The 16,298-nt window shown below is 45.8% G+C and overlaps 1 pseudogene; it reads right to left on the minus strand.

Moving 5' to 3' along the window:
• Positions 1-7,422: 7,422 nt before the first annotated feature.
• On the minus strand, positions 7,423-8,706 carry LOC130384702 (uncharacterized; annotated as a pseudogene).
• Positions 8,707-16,298: the final 7,592 nt, after the last annotated feature.

The following is a 16,298-nucleotide window of genomic DNA, read 5'->3' on the forward strand; positions in this document are numbered from 1 at the left end:
TAAAAAAAATATATTTTCAAAACGCCACCTCAAGCGTTTTATTAGCCGTTCTCTCGAATTATTTTTAGCTGGAGAAGGAGGGGTGTGCAGCTGAAAGGAGTCGTAGTGAAACAAATGTTGTTTCGACCTGGCATCCGAGAGGGCCTAGTTCAGTGCTCCGTTAAAGTGTCCGATTTTTAGACTGGTTCAGCTGCTGCTCAATAACTCTCACGGTCCTCTGCTTGCGATCATTGTGATTCACCATATATTGATCCATTTATTCAAAAGATCCAAAGACAAAGAACAGGTGCATTACGGTATCATTTTATATTATTGTTAATAGTCTAACATTTCAGCGTTGGTATTTAATTTTTCATTTGCTTGTTTTGCTACCTATGTATGGCCGTTAACAATGTTGGTGTATTACAATTATATATGTGTGTAGGCCACTCCAACTTCGTTGCTGGTTGAAATGTAACCATTTATTTGTACATAAGTTATTGATTGATTTTTCGTAAATAGTTAGTTGGAAGGAATCTGTTTCTTAAGCAGTGTGACACTTGGAGCTTGCATGACGGAGCACAAGTTGGCACAAAGCACTCAAAACTGCAAAGAGACATTGTTCAATTGAAGACTTGGAGCTTGCATAACGGAGCACAAGGCATAGTTTAATAGTGCATTTCTTTTTGAACAGCATATCCGATCAATGACCTCTGTAATTTTTGGTACATTTAAATGTATGCCCATCACTAACTGAGTTTAGCTTTATCTATTACTTTTATTTTCTTCCCTTCTTTTCTTAATGTTATCTGTATTTTGTTTTTAAGATAAAACAAGAGAAACCGAAACATATCTTATGGTCTCGTATTTATGTAAATGCTTCATGTATTTATTTGTTTTTTACATGTTGTGACTGTCTGAGTTTGTGATGTGGGTCTATGGTCTCGTATAGTTAGGTACATGTTTCATGTATTTATGTGTTTTTTTCATGTTGTGACTGTCTGAGTTTGTGATGTGAGTCTTTGTTCTATGTTCCCACTCTTGGCCTGCACCTTGACGCGGTGAGTGGGCTTTAAACTAAGACTTTGTTTTATTTTTTTGCTTGTTATTGATTGTTTGTCACAGTCTATCTTATTAATGATACAAAGCCTTAACTAAACCCCTTCTCTTCTGTTTGCAGAAACTTGAAACTCCATCATGCTCCTGTACTTGTCTGCCGTGCCACCATCATGCCTCATGCATCACCTCTCAGCGCCCTGCCCAGCTGCATCTTATTCCGTTACTCCAGCTCTTTCACATAAGTGACAAACACGCTCCACCCAAGTGTTTTTAATATTTTATTAATTATGCTCAAGGTGTGCTTAAGTGGCCTGAAAGGTGCCCATCCATAAAAAGCTTTTTATTAATATAACATTATGGCTCCATCAAAAGCAAAGTACACCTGCCATTTACAGTTATCATTTATACTATCTTTAATCTTATTTACATAGGCCTACAGTAGGCCTGATTTCCTCTGAATGTTTAAATAAAAAAATTCCCTGTCCATGTCAGATCCCTGTCCATCATACTCCTGTTGTTGTCTTCCTGCACACCTGACTGCCTCCTCCATCGATTGCAGCCAGAGCCCTCTCCCTGTACAATATTTCATGTTAAATACATTTCAGGATGAAGTTTGATATTCAGTTTCAGTATTACTTGTTTTTGAAACCTGACGTGGGGCTGGCACCGCCACCATCATATCAGTCTTATTTATTGCACCCACACATAATAGGTCCATGATACCATGTGGGGTCATTTCAGACTCCTTTGCTTCCTAACACCTTGTGAGTTCCCTGGGTACACCAGCTGATGGGTCTGTGTATATATTGGGCATTTGATTCTCGTTTCAGAAACAGAAATATATAAAAAAAAGAGTGGTAATTATTATTTCTGTTTTAACATTCAAAAAGGTATATACCAGGTGCTTTTCTTATAAAGTCAAAAAGGGGCAAACTAATCTAAAATAATAATCGTTAAACATACAGAGAATCATCGGGGGATTACTTCCATGGTTGGTAAACAATGCGACTGCTATCGCTCAGACCTCTCGCTTATGATGCTACAATGCTAACAATGCTAAAAGCAAGAATATTTCTGCATCCGGTACGTCATGAAGTAGGGCGTGGCTATGGACCCATGATGCGGAAGCATATCTCTCCTTGATGTTGCCCTGCGCCATTGAGCAGTTTACATAGGAATGAATAGGCGCCATTTTGGAATCCGTTGTCAATTTTATAATATGTCCATGGTGTGTGTGTGTGTGTGTGCGCCAGTGTGCAGCTATATGATTGCCCACATAGCAAACATATGTATTTTAATACACACATTGGGTAAACATGTGTTCCTCCAGACTGGATGTCTGTAACGCACTACTCATCGGGATCCCTAGCAAGAGCCTGCAGAGGCTGCAATACATACAATACTCTGAAGCTAGGATTCTGATGACCCATCCTCCACTCACTCTACTGGCTTCCCGTTTCCACCAGGATTGAGTATAAGGTTTCCCTCCTCAACCACCAATGTATCCATGGACATGCCCCCCCCCTCAAAGAATACCTCAAAGAACTTCTCAACCAACATAACACAACACGCTCCCTCCGCTCCACTCACTCAAACCTCCTTCATGTACCGAGGACTTTCACCTAAGTGTGTGTGTGTCCAGGATCACCAGCCTGTTGAGCCGGCTGCAGGTGGAGGTGTGTAGGGAGCGGGAGGTGAGCAGGATGCTGCAGAAGCTGAGTGGTCTGGTCGGAGAGGAGAGCGCCGGGGTCCGGCCACATCACTTGGTCAAGGTGTTGGAGGGTCTGAAGCCATGGCAGCTCTGTCTGCCAGACCTGTGTGTGGCCATCGAAGTATGGCTACTGGTTCCCATGGAAACATACACACACGCACATATATACCACAAGAGGGTTTTTGTTTTTCATGAAACAAACCCACTTGCTCTAATTGGAGTGTTACTATACGTCAATTGCTGTATTGATTTTAGAATGTTTTTATTGCATTTACCATTAGAAAAGTTGTTGGCTAACCTGGAATTAGCTTAGATAGTTTAGTTTAAGATGTGATTGCTGTTCTATAAGAAGTTACATTAGTCACTGGGCTGCTCTCTCCTGAATGTGAAAGGTGACTTATTTTGATGACTTTGATGACTTATTCCTCTGCGTCGACAACACGCTACAGCCTGAGCTTTGTTTTTTGGGGGGCCGGTCTCTCTGAACATGTCCCCACTGGCTCCCGTGAGGAACATTCCTCACAAAAGGTAATTACAGGAAGCCCTCAGACGGAGGATCTTTACGGCTGTAAAGATCTGTACTGATGGTAGAACAAGAAGAGGGGACTGGAGTTTGACTTCCTCTTTCTCTCTCTCGCTCGCTCTGTCTATGTGCAGTCTGTGTGGTTTTGTTTTGTGTCTTTTTATGTGTATGCATTCACAGAACGACCTCTTCCTCTGAAACAGAGGGAGGTAACTTTGTATGTTTGTGTATGTGTGTGTCTCACTTCCTGTCTTAAGAATACTTAGGAAAAAATGACCTCTCCCCCTCTCTGTTGCCCTATCTGTCTCTCTCTCTCTCCGTCTCCCTCTCTGTCTCACTGCTTCCTCTCTGTCTCTCTCGCTCCCTCTCTGCCTCTGTCTCCCTCTCTTTCACCCTCTCTCTGCCTCCCTCTCTGTCTCTCTCGCTCCCTCTCTCACCTTGTCTCTATCCTGCACACTGTCCGTCTCTCTCCCTCTCTTTCTCCCAACCTCTCCCTTGCCCTCTGTCTCCCACCCTCTCCATTGCTCTCTCCCCCTTTCCGTCTCTCTCTCTCTTTCTCTCTCTCTCTCACACCAGATCGTCAGGAAGAACGTTGTCCAGATGCCGAGGGAGGAGTACGACGCCTGGCTGTGCTCAAGGGTAAATCTGCCTTCAGTTCCTGCGTTCCTCCACAGGCAGCAGATGACCTCGCCCTCTCCCCTCTCCCAGCCGTCTTTCGTGGTGGGGGAGGGGATAAGGGAGGACTCGAGGCAAACTAACAGAACAGCACACATGCTCATGAGAAATTTTGTGAAGGGAGACTATTCAGACCGGGACTAAAGAGGGCGGGACCAGAGTTGAACTTGGGTTCACTTAATGCAAATGAGTGCGACATGTTGGTTGTCCATTATTGTGTTGAGGGTCGTCTGATTGTTTAATCCCATTCCCTATTTTTGTTATTAAATCCCTTCCTGCACTTTTTGCTATGGAACCAAACCCTCCGATCTAACCTAAATTACTTAATGTAACATCATAATCATCATAATAATTTGTTCATTAATGTTATTAGGGTAGTTGGCTTGAATAGTTGGCTTATCACCGTAGTTTAAAAATAATCTCTACCAGAAAGTGAAACCATATCTCCAAAATGAAATGTGAAAACTAAACCAAAAGGAATATAACACAAATTTAACATTTTGTATGAAAATACTCCCTCTCCTGGAACCGTCACCTTATCGTGGTGGAGAGGTTTGCGTGTCCCTGTGAACCTGAGGGCTGTGTTGTCTGGAGCCTTGTGCTCCTGGTAGGGTCTCTCATGGCAGAGTGGTCTCAGGTGAGGGGCCAGACTAAGAATGGTTCAAAAATCCTCAATGAACAACGAAAGAAGAGGAGATGTGACCCGGCCCGGAGGAAGCCCGGGGCCCCCGTCTGGAGCCAGGCCCAGACGGAGGGCTCGATGGCGAGCGCCTGGTGGCCGGGTTTGCCACGGAGCCCGGTCGGGCATAGCCCGAACAAACTACGTGGCACCCCCCCTCTCTTCATCCCATGGGCCCACCGCCTGTGGGAAGACCCGTTGGGGTCGGGTGCGCAGCCACATGGGTGGCAGCGAAGGTCAGGGGTCTCGACGGACCAGACCCGGGCGGCAGACGCTGGCTCTGGGGACGTGGAACGTCACCTCGCTGTGGGGAAAGGAACCGGAGCTTGTGAGGGAGGTGGAGCGCTATCAGTTAGATCTGGTGGCGCTTACCTCCACGCACAGTCTCAGCTCTGGTACCGTACTCCTGGATAAGGGTTGGACTCTATTCTTCTCCGGAGTTGCCAAGGGCGTGAGGCGCCGGGCGGGTGTGGGGATACTCATAAATCCCCGGCTGAGCGCTGCGGTGTTGGAGTTTACCCCGGTAGCAGGAGGGTCGCCTCCCTGCGCCTAAGGGTTGTAGGGGGGAAAACTCTGACTGTTGTTTGTGCGTATGCACCAAACAGCAGCTCAGAGTACTCGGCCTTCTTGGAGACCCTGAATGGAGTCCTGTATGGGGCTCCAGTAGGGGACTCCGTAGTTCTGCTGGGTGACTTCAACGCCCACGTGGGCAACGATGGTCCATTGCCTGGTCAGGGAAGCCGTCCGATTGAAGAAGGAGGCCTTCCGGGATATGATATCCTGGAGGACTCCTGACTCGGTTGCAGGGTACCGACAGGCCCGAAGGGCTGCAGCTTCTGCCGTGTCGGAGGCTAAGCAGCGGGTGTGGGAGAAGTTCGGAGAGGCCATGGAGAAGGACTTTCGGTCGGCACCAAAGTGTTTCTGGAAGACTATCCGGCACCTCAGGAGGGGGAAACGGGGAACCATCCAAGCTCTGTACAGTAAGGGTGGGACTCTGTTGACCTCAACTGAGGAGGTCGTCGGACGTTGGAAGGAACACTTTGAGGAACTCCTGAATCCGAATAACACGCCCTCTATGTTGGAGGCAGAGCTCGAGGTTGATGGTGTTTCGTTGTCAATTTCCCTGGTGGAGGTCACTGAGGTAGTCAAACATCTCCGCAGTGGCAAAGCCCCAGGGATTGATGAGATCCAGCCAGAAATGCTAAAGGCTCTGGGTGTTGAGGGGCTGTCATGGTTGACACGCCTATTCAACATCGCGTGGGAGTCGGGTACAGTGCCAAAGGAGATGCCCACTGGGCGCCTTCCTTGGGAGGTGTTTCAGGCACGTCCAGTGGGGAGGAGACGTCGGGGAAGACCAAGGACTAGGTGGAGAGATTATATCTCAACACTGGCCTGGGAACTCCTCGGGATCCCCCCGTCAGAGTTGGTCAATGTGGCCCGGGAAAGGGAAGTCTGGGGCCCCCTGCTTGAGCTGCTCCCCCCGCGACCCGACCCCGGATAAGCGGACGAAAATGAGATGAGATGAGATGAAAATACTCTAGGTTGTTTCATGGTTATGTTGAAATATTGTGCTATTAACTACAAATAGAAACCGTGTTTCTATTTTTAGTTAATCATTATGTAATTCAGGGTGTATGTAATCGCTCTGATTAATAAATGCCATTGTGCCCAAACGTTTTGATCAGAGGTAAATTGTCGCTGTTTTGCCCGACTTCAACAGAGCACTTTGTAGTTCTCCTTATCCACTTCTGATAAGCTGTTTCCATTTGAGACGGACAGGGTTGAGGCAGTCTGTGTGTGCAGAGGGGGATGGGGGGGACAGGGAAAAGGCTGAGTCCACATTCGATGGGGGCAGCGGGGGGGTGGGGGTCGATTCTTTCACCCAGCGAGACAAGTCTATAAAGGCGGAAGGTGTGTCCGTCTGTTTGTCTGTGGCCCCGTCCACATGGAGCCGATTTTTCGGTGAAACCGCAAGTCTTGTGCGTTTCGGCCGACCGTCCAGACGGATCCGGCAGATCCGGTGCCCGAAACCGCACTTTTCTTGAATACTTTTATAAGTATATATCCGGACCTATGCGTAAAACGGAGTATTAGGGCCACACATGAATTTTTTTTTTTTTTTGCCGTGAAGAGATTAAAGTCGACGCATCGATTTTAAAGTCAACATGTCGACATTAAACTCGAAATATCGAGAATAAAGTTGAAATGTCATGTCGACCTAAACTCAACATGTCGAGATTAAAGTCGACATTAAACTCGAAATGTCTAGAATACAGTTGGGAGGGATAGCAACCGCTTCAAGGGCCTGCACTGAATCCAATGGCTTGTGTAATTTGGCAAAATTGTATTTCAGAAATCGGGTTGAACATGGGAAATGGGCAAAGATACAGATGGTTGCACCTCCGTGCAATACATAAAGGTTGTGTTGTGTCGCAAAATACAGTAAGACAATTGATCAAGTTGCTTGATCCTGAGGCTGTGGAGCAAAGGCGTGCCCGAATATTTACTACAGCGTTTCTACTCATACGGTTCATCTACGTCACGTTTTCTGGAACGCCGCCATTTGCACGACCGATCTCGCCAAGACAGATATATTATCGATTTTAGGCTCCGATCCTCATTTGTTATCCCTAGTTTTTTTTGTCCATTAGTATGCTTTACTCAAATCAATCTTCATGACATAATCAATTCAATTCAATTTTATTTGTATAGCCCTTAATCACCATTACAGTCTCAAAGGGCTTAACAGGCCAAATATTTGTGACACCCCCCTTTTCCCTTGCCCCCACACGGGCAAGAAAAAACTCCCTTGAATCAGCAAGGAAGAAATCTTGAGAAGAAACGCAGTGTAGGGGATCCCTTCTTCCAGGGATGGTCAGGAGTGCAATGGGTGCCACAATTGACATACAGGTAAATATATGCACATCATATTAAAATGGTGATGGGGTTCTGGCCGGTTATCCATGAGGAGAGTCCAGGCATCCAGTCCAGTACCCGCAACACGCAAGAACAGACAGAATAGTGAATTAGAACGGAAAAGTACATAGTGGGAATGTATAATGTAATGAGAAAAAAGCACAAGCAAACAGAGTGGTCTTCACTTCGCATCTGTCGTTTTCACACTCCAAATGCAAGATTGTAGAGGTGCGTTTTGAGCTTTCCTTTGAATAGCTCCACAGAGTCAGCTTCCCTGATCGCTGATGGCAGCCTATTCCATAGGAAGGGGGCTCGATAGGCAAACGCTCTCTGTCCAGCCGATTTCTTTTTAACCTTCGGCAATGAAAGAAGGCCGGCTCCCGAAGACCGGAGGGACCGAGAAGGACTATAAGGAATGATCAGGTCCTTCCGGTAGGATGGAGATAATCCATGCAAGGCTTTATAGGTTAGCAGTAGCATCTTAAAGTCTGATCTGAAAGTTATTGATAGCCAGTGAAGAGAGGCGAGAATAGGTGTGATATGATCAAACTTTCTCGTTCTGGTCAGCAGTCTAGCTGCCGCATTGTGTACCAGCTGTAGACTTTTTGTGGTAGAGTTCGGTAATCCCGAGAACCGTGCATTGCAATAGTCCAGTCTTGACGAAACAAATGCATGAATCAGTGTCTCTGCATCCGCTGCAGATAACATTGGTCTGATTCTTGCAATGTTTCTCAGATGGAAAAAGGCAATTCTAGTTATACTTCTTATATGTTGGTCAAAGCATAGTTAAGGGTCAATCAGGACATCAAGATTTTTGACGGACGCCATCCCACAGTGTGGGATGGCGAGGCCATCCAACCACAGAGAGACATCCTCAAACTCTACCCGGTCCCGCTTCGAGCCGAGAATTATCAGCTCTGTCTTCCCAGTGTTAAGCTGTAGGAAGTTTTGTGACATCCAGCCCTTCACAGCAGCCAGACAGGACTCAACCCTTTGAATCTGGGCCGAGTCCCCGGAATCTACAGGAATGTAGAGCTGGGTGTCATCCGCGTAGCAATGGAAACTAATTCCGAAGCTGCGGATAACGTTGCCCAGGGGAAGCATGTAGATTGCACAAAGTAATGGACCAAGGACCGACCCTTGTGGTACGCCAAAGCGTAATTTACAGTGCTTTGATCTGAACCCTCATGAAGCACAAATTGGGTTCTATCTGTGAGGTACGATTCAAGCCAACCAAGAGCCGTACCCCCGAAACTAACATAGTGCTCAAGACGGTGAAGAAGAGTGCTGTGGTCGTTCGTGTCGAACGCAGCGCTCAGGTCCAGCAGCACAAGCATTGAGCATGTATTTTTATCCAAAGCATATATATATATACATATACATATATATTTATTTATTCCACAACCCCTCCCCATACAGTGGAGATATCATGAAAGCGTTCAAGAGCACTGATGCCTACCAATATGCTGTGGCTGGATGGGTGAAGGGAGCTAAAGTGAGGCACTTGGCCACCAATAATCTTTATCTGATAAGGGCAAAGTTAAGTACTATATATTTGTGACTTCTTGTGAACAGTTTGTGGTGGGTTACTATCATTGATCGTTAAAATCAGTCAAATCATAGACGATCATTTCGCCGGGGACGCTTAGGACGAGTTTCCTTCAAGATTCATTTTGTACCCACAACAAAACCCGATTTGAATTATTATGGATTATTTTGGACAATGAATGAGGTATTAATACCAATACTTTTTGGCTGGGACGATTTCAACATTGGGTATATGGAGCAGAACATAGTGGGTCATGTCAACGTTTTTTGTATGCATTTTATTCATTGGTAAGCTACATGGATATGGCATCTTTCAGAACCTTTCATTACCTGCACTAAAGAGAATAAAAGAGCGCATCCTCATTGTTTGATTGTGGTCGTAGGTGTTGTTGTTGGTGCTGAGTTATCACTGAAATCAGTGGGTCAGTGGGTGGGATCGGTCGTCAAGATGGCGCCGCAAAGCTACAGTGACTTCACGTGAACCTTATGAACAGCTCGCAATGAGTCTGTCTTTACGGAGATATTCCTGAAACGCATCAAGGAACACGGAGGGGAAAATATTGTTTTCGCCTTTGTGGACGGGCCCAAAATCTATTTCGATCCACCGCGAAGCGCTACCTGTGGGGTATTCCACATAGCCGGTTTTATCACATAACCGGGTAAGTTAACCCAGGGTTTTCGGTAACCCTAGGTTTTCCGTTCCAAAATGAACACGGTATGTTAGTTACTTTAGAAACATATGCTCTGAATCAAACCTGGTCGAAGCAGGTTTTGCGCAGGTTAAGTTTGGAACGTAACCCGGTTTTGGGTATTTAAACCCGCGTTCACCGCAGATTTCATGCGTTCACATTGGCATGCCCTTTTGATGAGAGGCCTGCTGATATCGGAGCACAAATTATTTGTGCAATCCACCGGGAGCGATTAATAAGACCACGGCTCGACATCTTGGCATATCCGGATGACTTTTTGCTGGAGAGATATAGATTCTCGCTCAAATCTTTAATGTATTTAAATAGCCTTCTCCAGCCTTACATAGCCAACACTACCAATCGAGGACCTGGCCTCAGTTCACTCCAGACTATTTGCGTAGCCCTCCGTTTTTTGCATATGGTTCTCTATAATGTTGGAGATGCTGAGCACATCTCAGTCCTTTCAGATGACCCATCCACGTCCGGACCAAGGTTAGGTTTTCTACCCAGTTACCAACAAAAAAACATTTGGAACATTTGCGCTGTGGTTTTGCATGTGTGTTACTTTGAAGACAAACAAAATAAAAAATACAAGAAAAACAGAAAAACCTACATTCAACCAGTGGGGTACCCTCACATGGCCCCTGACTCTCTGAGGAGGTACCTCCAGGCAGAGGCGGGGTGGCCGTCGGGACGATCGGTTTTCCCGGTCGGCCGGCCGGACAGCGAGGTCAGGTGGACTGGCCCATAATTGTTGTGAGCGGCCTGCGAAGTCAGTTGGACCGGCCCACTATCATTGTGAGTGGCCGCGAGGCGTCTGCAAGCCAGCCCTGAGCATAATTTATACCCCTTCAAGATGCCGTGAAAATCCCAGATAAATACAATATAAGTCTCGGGAACAACCAACCAATATTTATACGACTTACTTACTCTCTATGTCTCATTCTTGGTTTTATTTATATATATATATTTTACTTCATTTAATTCTTCATTATTCAGGCGTTACAGAACTTCCATGGCAATAAATAAAAACTAAAAACTACAGTTTACTTAAATTTCTTAAATTTCTTTTCCTTGAATTGACGTAGAATGGAGCAAAGACTCCTGGGATTGGGAAATACGTTTATCCAATAAACAGCTTGCAGGTCAAGTCCATTTTCGGAAATGTAGGGGGATATATGAGCGGCCCCACTAAGTCTAATTGCATGACCCTAAAGACACGTCAGACAGGGAAGGCGAGCAAGTTCGGTTGCTTGCTTGTTGTGGCACTCATGGAAGGTAAGAAGAGGAAGGAGAAAGGAGGGGCTGAAAAGCCCAGAATAAAGAAGAAGCGGATGCTGGTGGGGGATGCATCTAAGTGCTCAAAAATAACGGATTTATTCCAAAAGTCAGGCATTAACGAGTTGTGCAGGTGAATTGACAGAGAAACAGTTAGCCAGAGCTCCATCGTTGACGTTATTGCTAGGCGGGAGCTAGCACAAGCTGCTAGTCAAATGTGTATGGGCTGGCTGGTATGTTTCAGATGAATTAATGAATTAACTGATCTTTCTCTTTTAATGGATGGAGAATATGTTAACAGATTTGGAACATGTAGTAGGGTTGCCGCGGTGTGGACATTTTCACACCGAGTAATACACTCGTGTCAACACCGGTGTGGGTACATTTACATTTACATTTACATTTAGGGCATTTAGCAGACGCTTTTATCCAAAGCGACTTACAATAAGTACATTTGTCATAAGAAGTGCAACAATATATCGCTGTCGGTTCAGAAAGGATATTCATAGAACCAAGTGCAAGTACAACAATCGCTAGGCTAACCAATTCCCCGTATTACAGCAATGATAGCAGCTACTGCAGTTGCTAGACAGTTAAGTACTATAATACAATGCAATACAATACAACACAATACAATACACTGTACAATGGTGGCCAGAAGGGGGAGGGTGGCTATGCAGAGTCGAGGTGGACTCTGAACAGGTGAGTCTTTTTCGGAAGATAGTGAGCGACTCTGCGGTCCTGAGAACGGCAGGGAGCTCGTTCCACCACCGAAAAGTTGTGACTTTGCTGAACGGCCTTTGCTAGCTCTTAGCGATGGCGGTACCAGACATCCAGCTGAGGTAGTTGAGCGGAGGGATCGAGCTGGGGTGTGTGGCTTTAGCAATGCTTGGAGGTAGGCAGGGGCAGTTCCATCGACTGCCTTGTATGCCAGTACCATCGTCTTAAATTTGATGCGAGCTACTACAGGGAGCCAGTGGAGGTCCCGGAAGAGGGGGGTCACATGGGAGAACTTCAGTAGGTTGAACACGAGGCGTGCTGCCGCATTCTGGATGCGCTGCAAAGGTTTAATGGCAGAGGCAGGAAGTCCAGCCAGGAGTGAGTTGCAGTAGTCGAGGCGGGAGATGACCAGTGATTGGACTAGAAGCTGAGCTGTTTCCCTTGTGAGGAAGGGCCGGATTCTGCAGATGTTGTAAAGTGCAAATCTGCAGGAACAGGCCACCTCAGTGATGTTTGCGGTGCAGGATAACTGATTGTCCAATACCACACCGAGGTTTCTGGCAGTTGGAGAAGGAGATACAGTGATGTTCTCAACGGTGACCAGTAAGTCAATGTGTGGGCAATCTTTCCCTGGGATTAGGAGGAGCTTGGTTTTGTTGAGGTTAAGCCTCAGGTGATGGGCAGTTGTCCAGGTGCTGACGTCCGCCAGACATTCCGATATGCGTGTTGCAATCAGGGCTTTATCAGATGAGGGGAAAGAGAGAAATAGCTGAGTGTCGTCAGCATAGCAGTGATAGGAAAAGCCGTGTGATGCAATTACAGAGCCCAGAGATCTGGTATAGAGAGAGAACAGAAGAGGCCCCAGTACAGAGCCTTGAGGGACACCAGTTTCAAGCGTGCAAGGTTTGGACAAGGAGCCATTCCATGTCATTTGATAGGTGCGGTTCATCAGGTAGGATGTGAACCAGGAAAGAGCAGATTCAGCGATGCCAAGTTCGGCAAGAGTGGCAAGGAGGATCTGGTGGTTCACCGTGTCAAATGCTGCGGACAGGTCGAGGAGAATGAGAACCGATGAGAAGGACGAGGCTCTGGCAGCACGGAGGGACTCAGTCACCTCGAGGAGTGACGTCTCAGTGGAGTGTGCCTTCTTGAAGCCTGACTGGTGAGGGTCAAGCAGGTTGTTAGATGAGAGATAGGAGGACAGTTGGTTAGCAATGTATTAGAGAGGAAGAATAAAAGAAGAGATACCGGTCTGTTGTTCTGGATATCGGTGGTATTAAGAGTTTATTTTTTGAGGAGAGGCTTTATGCTGGCAACCTTGAAAGACACTGGAACAATGCCTGAAGTGAGGGAGGAGTTGATAAGTGAGGTGAGTGCTGGAAATAAAGTGGATCGCCCCGTTCAGTGAATGGAGTTAACCGATTCTTCTTTATAACCCAAGTATAGGCAACAATAATTTGTACATTAGATTATTATTCATAGATTAGAAAACAAAAGGAGGTCGTTAATACTTGGGAATAACATGGGAATGAATGAAACTCGCATGCGCATTTAAAAGACAGCGTTTACAGGAAGTGCCCCGAGTCAATCTGGCAGCCGAGTCAATCCGACACCCACACCGGTATTACTGAGTATAAACGGTATAAACTTTTAAACTAGGTCAACCGCCATCTTGTCCGTCAACTCTCCTCTCACACTCGGTGACAGCGTCTTATAACGTTCTATATATAATAGTATAATATAATTGTATATATAATATCACGGCCAAAAGCTCTGTGCGCCTCCGGATGGCCGTAGCGTGGGGAGCTCTCGCAGGGCTTTGCGGGATTTGTTTACTGGCGTTGCTATGGTTACCGGTCTTGTAAGGAAGCGCGCCAATTCTCAGAGCGCCTATCTTATTCCGCACAGAGCAGAACTGTGGCCTATTTTACACATTTTTATTTTCTTAATTCAAATTAAATCATTAATTTTTACAGATTTATTTTTTTATTACTGAAGAAAAAAATAAATAAAATAAACGGTGTTGCCGGTGTTGAGTAATCGGTGTTGGCCTCAACACCGTTAATACCGTATACCGCGGCAATCCTGACATGTAGGCCTATCTGCCTAAGCCCACTGATTGTCAGCACATTGAATCCTCCCCGGATCGGGGAGGATTCTCCCAGTGGCTATGGTGCCCCACTCTGCCCCTGCCTCCAGGGCGTCCTGAATTTATGTCTATTGCCAGCTCCTCCACCGGGGTGAAGACAATTTGAGGGCCAGATCCAGTCTGCCGACTGTCAGCCTTTTTATGATTGGCTTAAAAAAAAGGGCTTATTTAAATCCAGGATTTACAAATATGGTATGACAATTCAGGTGGGAAAAGCTTACCAGTTTGTATGATGTTTTTATACTTCATTTTTACTTGATCCGCTGACCGCTTGGGAGCCATCGGAGTACATATTTTTTAGAAGAAAAGGGTTATGTGGTAGGAACGTTAAGAATGCTTAACAGGGATATTAAGAGATTCATAGCTCAAATATTAAGGATCATGCTTTTGACATGTAACTTACGCATTTACGCGGCCAGTGATCCGCGTTCTTTTTTCTTGTGATAATGTACTTCTCCTCGTCATAGCTCTCCAGGAGAACCTGGAGTTCCATTTTATTGAAATAAGCGGCCCGTTTCGCCATTTCGATCAGGGTTTCCATGATCCATACATAATGTCTTGATAGGTTTGGCATGGACGAGCACAACCCTATGTTAACCAACCCTGTGTTGATTGAACTAATGCATAACCCGTGCGGTGGAACCGACAGCTCTGGGCCTTGTTTCCCGATAACGATGGATCTTCGCTCGTACGATCATTCTCACGATGGATCTTGCGAACCATCGTGAATTTCTTTTGAGCGTTTCCCGAAACTCCTCTTAACATGAACGCGCGTTCACTGCACTCACGACGTTCGTAGGATTGTAACTGTCTACTGACACAGTGCTGAAATGGGCTCCGTACTGCAACTCAGTGCGGCCCGCATCCTCACTTAGTCAGGCCCGCACATAATAAAAAAAAAAAAAAAAGAATAATAATAATAATTGATCAAGTTACAGAAAACTCGGTCAAGAAAGATGAGGAGAATTCATAGAATTCGAAGGCAAACCCATGTGTCTAGTTTGCTTAGAAGCGATATCAGTCATTAAAGATATCCACTTAAGTCGCCACTATAACTACTACAACTGCTTGTTGGGTTTGAGTTCATTGAGTTGTTGCACTTAATGTTGGGCCACTGTTTTTCAGTTTTTTGACTTCATTGAATGATGATGTATGTGAGCCCTTTGCACTGATAAAAAATACTGACCATTCATGTGGCTGTTTGAGCATGGAAAACAGGAAATGAATGTATGTTGGTTCAATTAACATACCGTACATAGGTTATGATTCTGGAGGATTTTTTAGGTAGTGGCCATCCCCAAAATGCACCAGAATACAGGAAATCATATCTACCAAATTCAAAATTCTGTAGCTTCTCTCAGCTCACGTTTAGTTGAAGTGTGCAGTCATGTGGCCCTCCGATGGTTATGACGAAAAATGTGGCCCTCTTTATCATGAAAGTTGCCCATCCCTGACTGGCTTTCGGGAAACTGGGCCCTGGTTTAGTTGGCACAGGGTCAATCAACCTAGAGTTCAGCGTTAACTCTGTGTTTTTTTAACCTCTGTTCGTGGAATACCCCACAGGGGAGTATGTTTGCAAACAGCGCGCAGGCTTTATGCGCATGCTCCCCTCTTCTTCTTCTTTCTTTTGAGTTGTGTAGTAGAAGCCGCGCCCCTTATGGCCTGGAACGAAAACGGATCGTTTTCAACCTTGTGGACGGGGCCTAAACAGGAGGAGGAGTAGGAGCGGGAAACATAGACAGGGCTGGGCGTTGTTAACCGGCATTCACTTCAGGAATGTTACAGAGCACAACTAGGACACCTCAGCCTGACCCGTGTGTGTGTGTGTGTGTGTGTGTGTGTGTGTGTGTGTGTGTGTGTGTGTGTGTGTGTGTGTGTGTGTGTGTGTGTGTGTGTGTGTGTGTGTGTGTGTGTGTGTGTGTGCGCGTGTGTGTGTGCGTGTGCTATTGTCTTTGTGTGTGTGTGTGTGTGCGTGTGTGTTTGTGTGTGTGCGATTGTCTCTGTGTGTGTGTGTGTGTGTGTGTGTGCATGTGCATTTTTCTGTGTGTTTGTGTCTGGGGGGGGACAGGAAATCATTAATCTGAGGCAGATCTAGTAGGGTTCATTTTTGTACGTAAATTGTGGCCTGTAATTATGTCACATTCTGTTGGAGTAAATTTAAAGTACTTTTCAAACACACTCCCTTACCGAGCCTCCTGCCTAATCAAATATTTACTCTCCCTTACCGTCCAGGCTGGTCGCTCCACTTTGGCCTCGCTGTGTAACAAGTTGGCAGGGGTAAGCAGAACAGGGAAATTAGAGAGATTAGAGACGAAGAGACATTGAAACATCCAATGGTCCCCTCAGAATAGTGCAGGAAAACGCCTTCTAGC

The sequence above is a fragment of the Gadus chalcogrammus genome, chromosome 6 (assembly GCF_026213295.1).
Source record: "Gadus chalcogrammus isolate NIFS_2021 chromosome 6, NIFS_Gcha_1.0, whole genome shotgun sequence".
Classification (NCBI taxonomy): Eukaryota; Metazoa; Chordata; class Actinopteri; order Gadiformes; family Gadidae; genus Gadus; species Gadus chalcogrammus.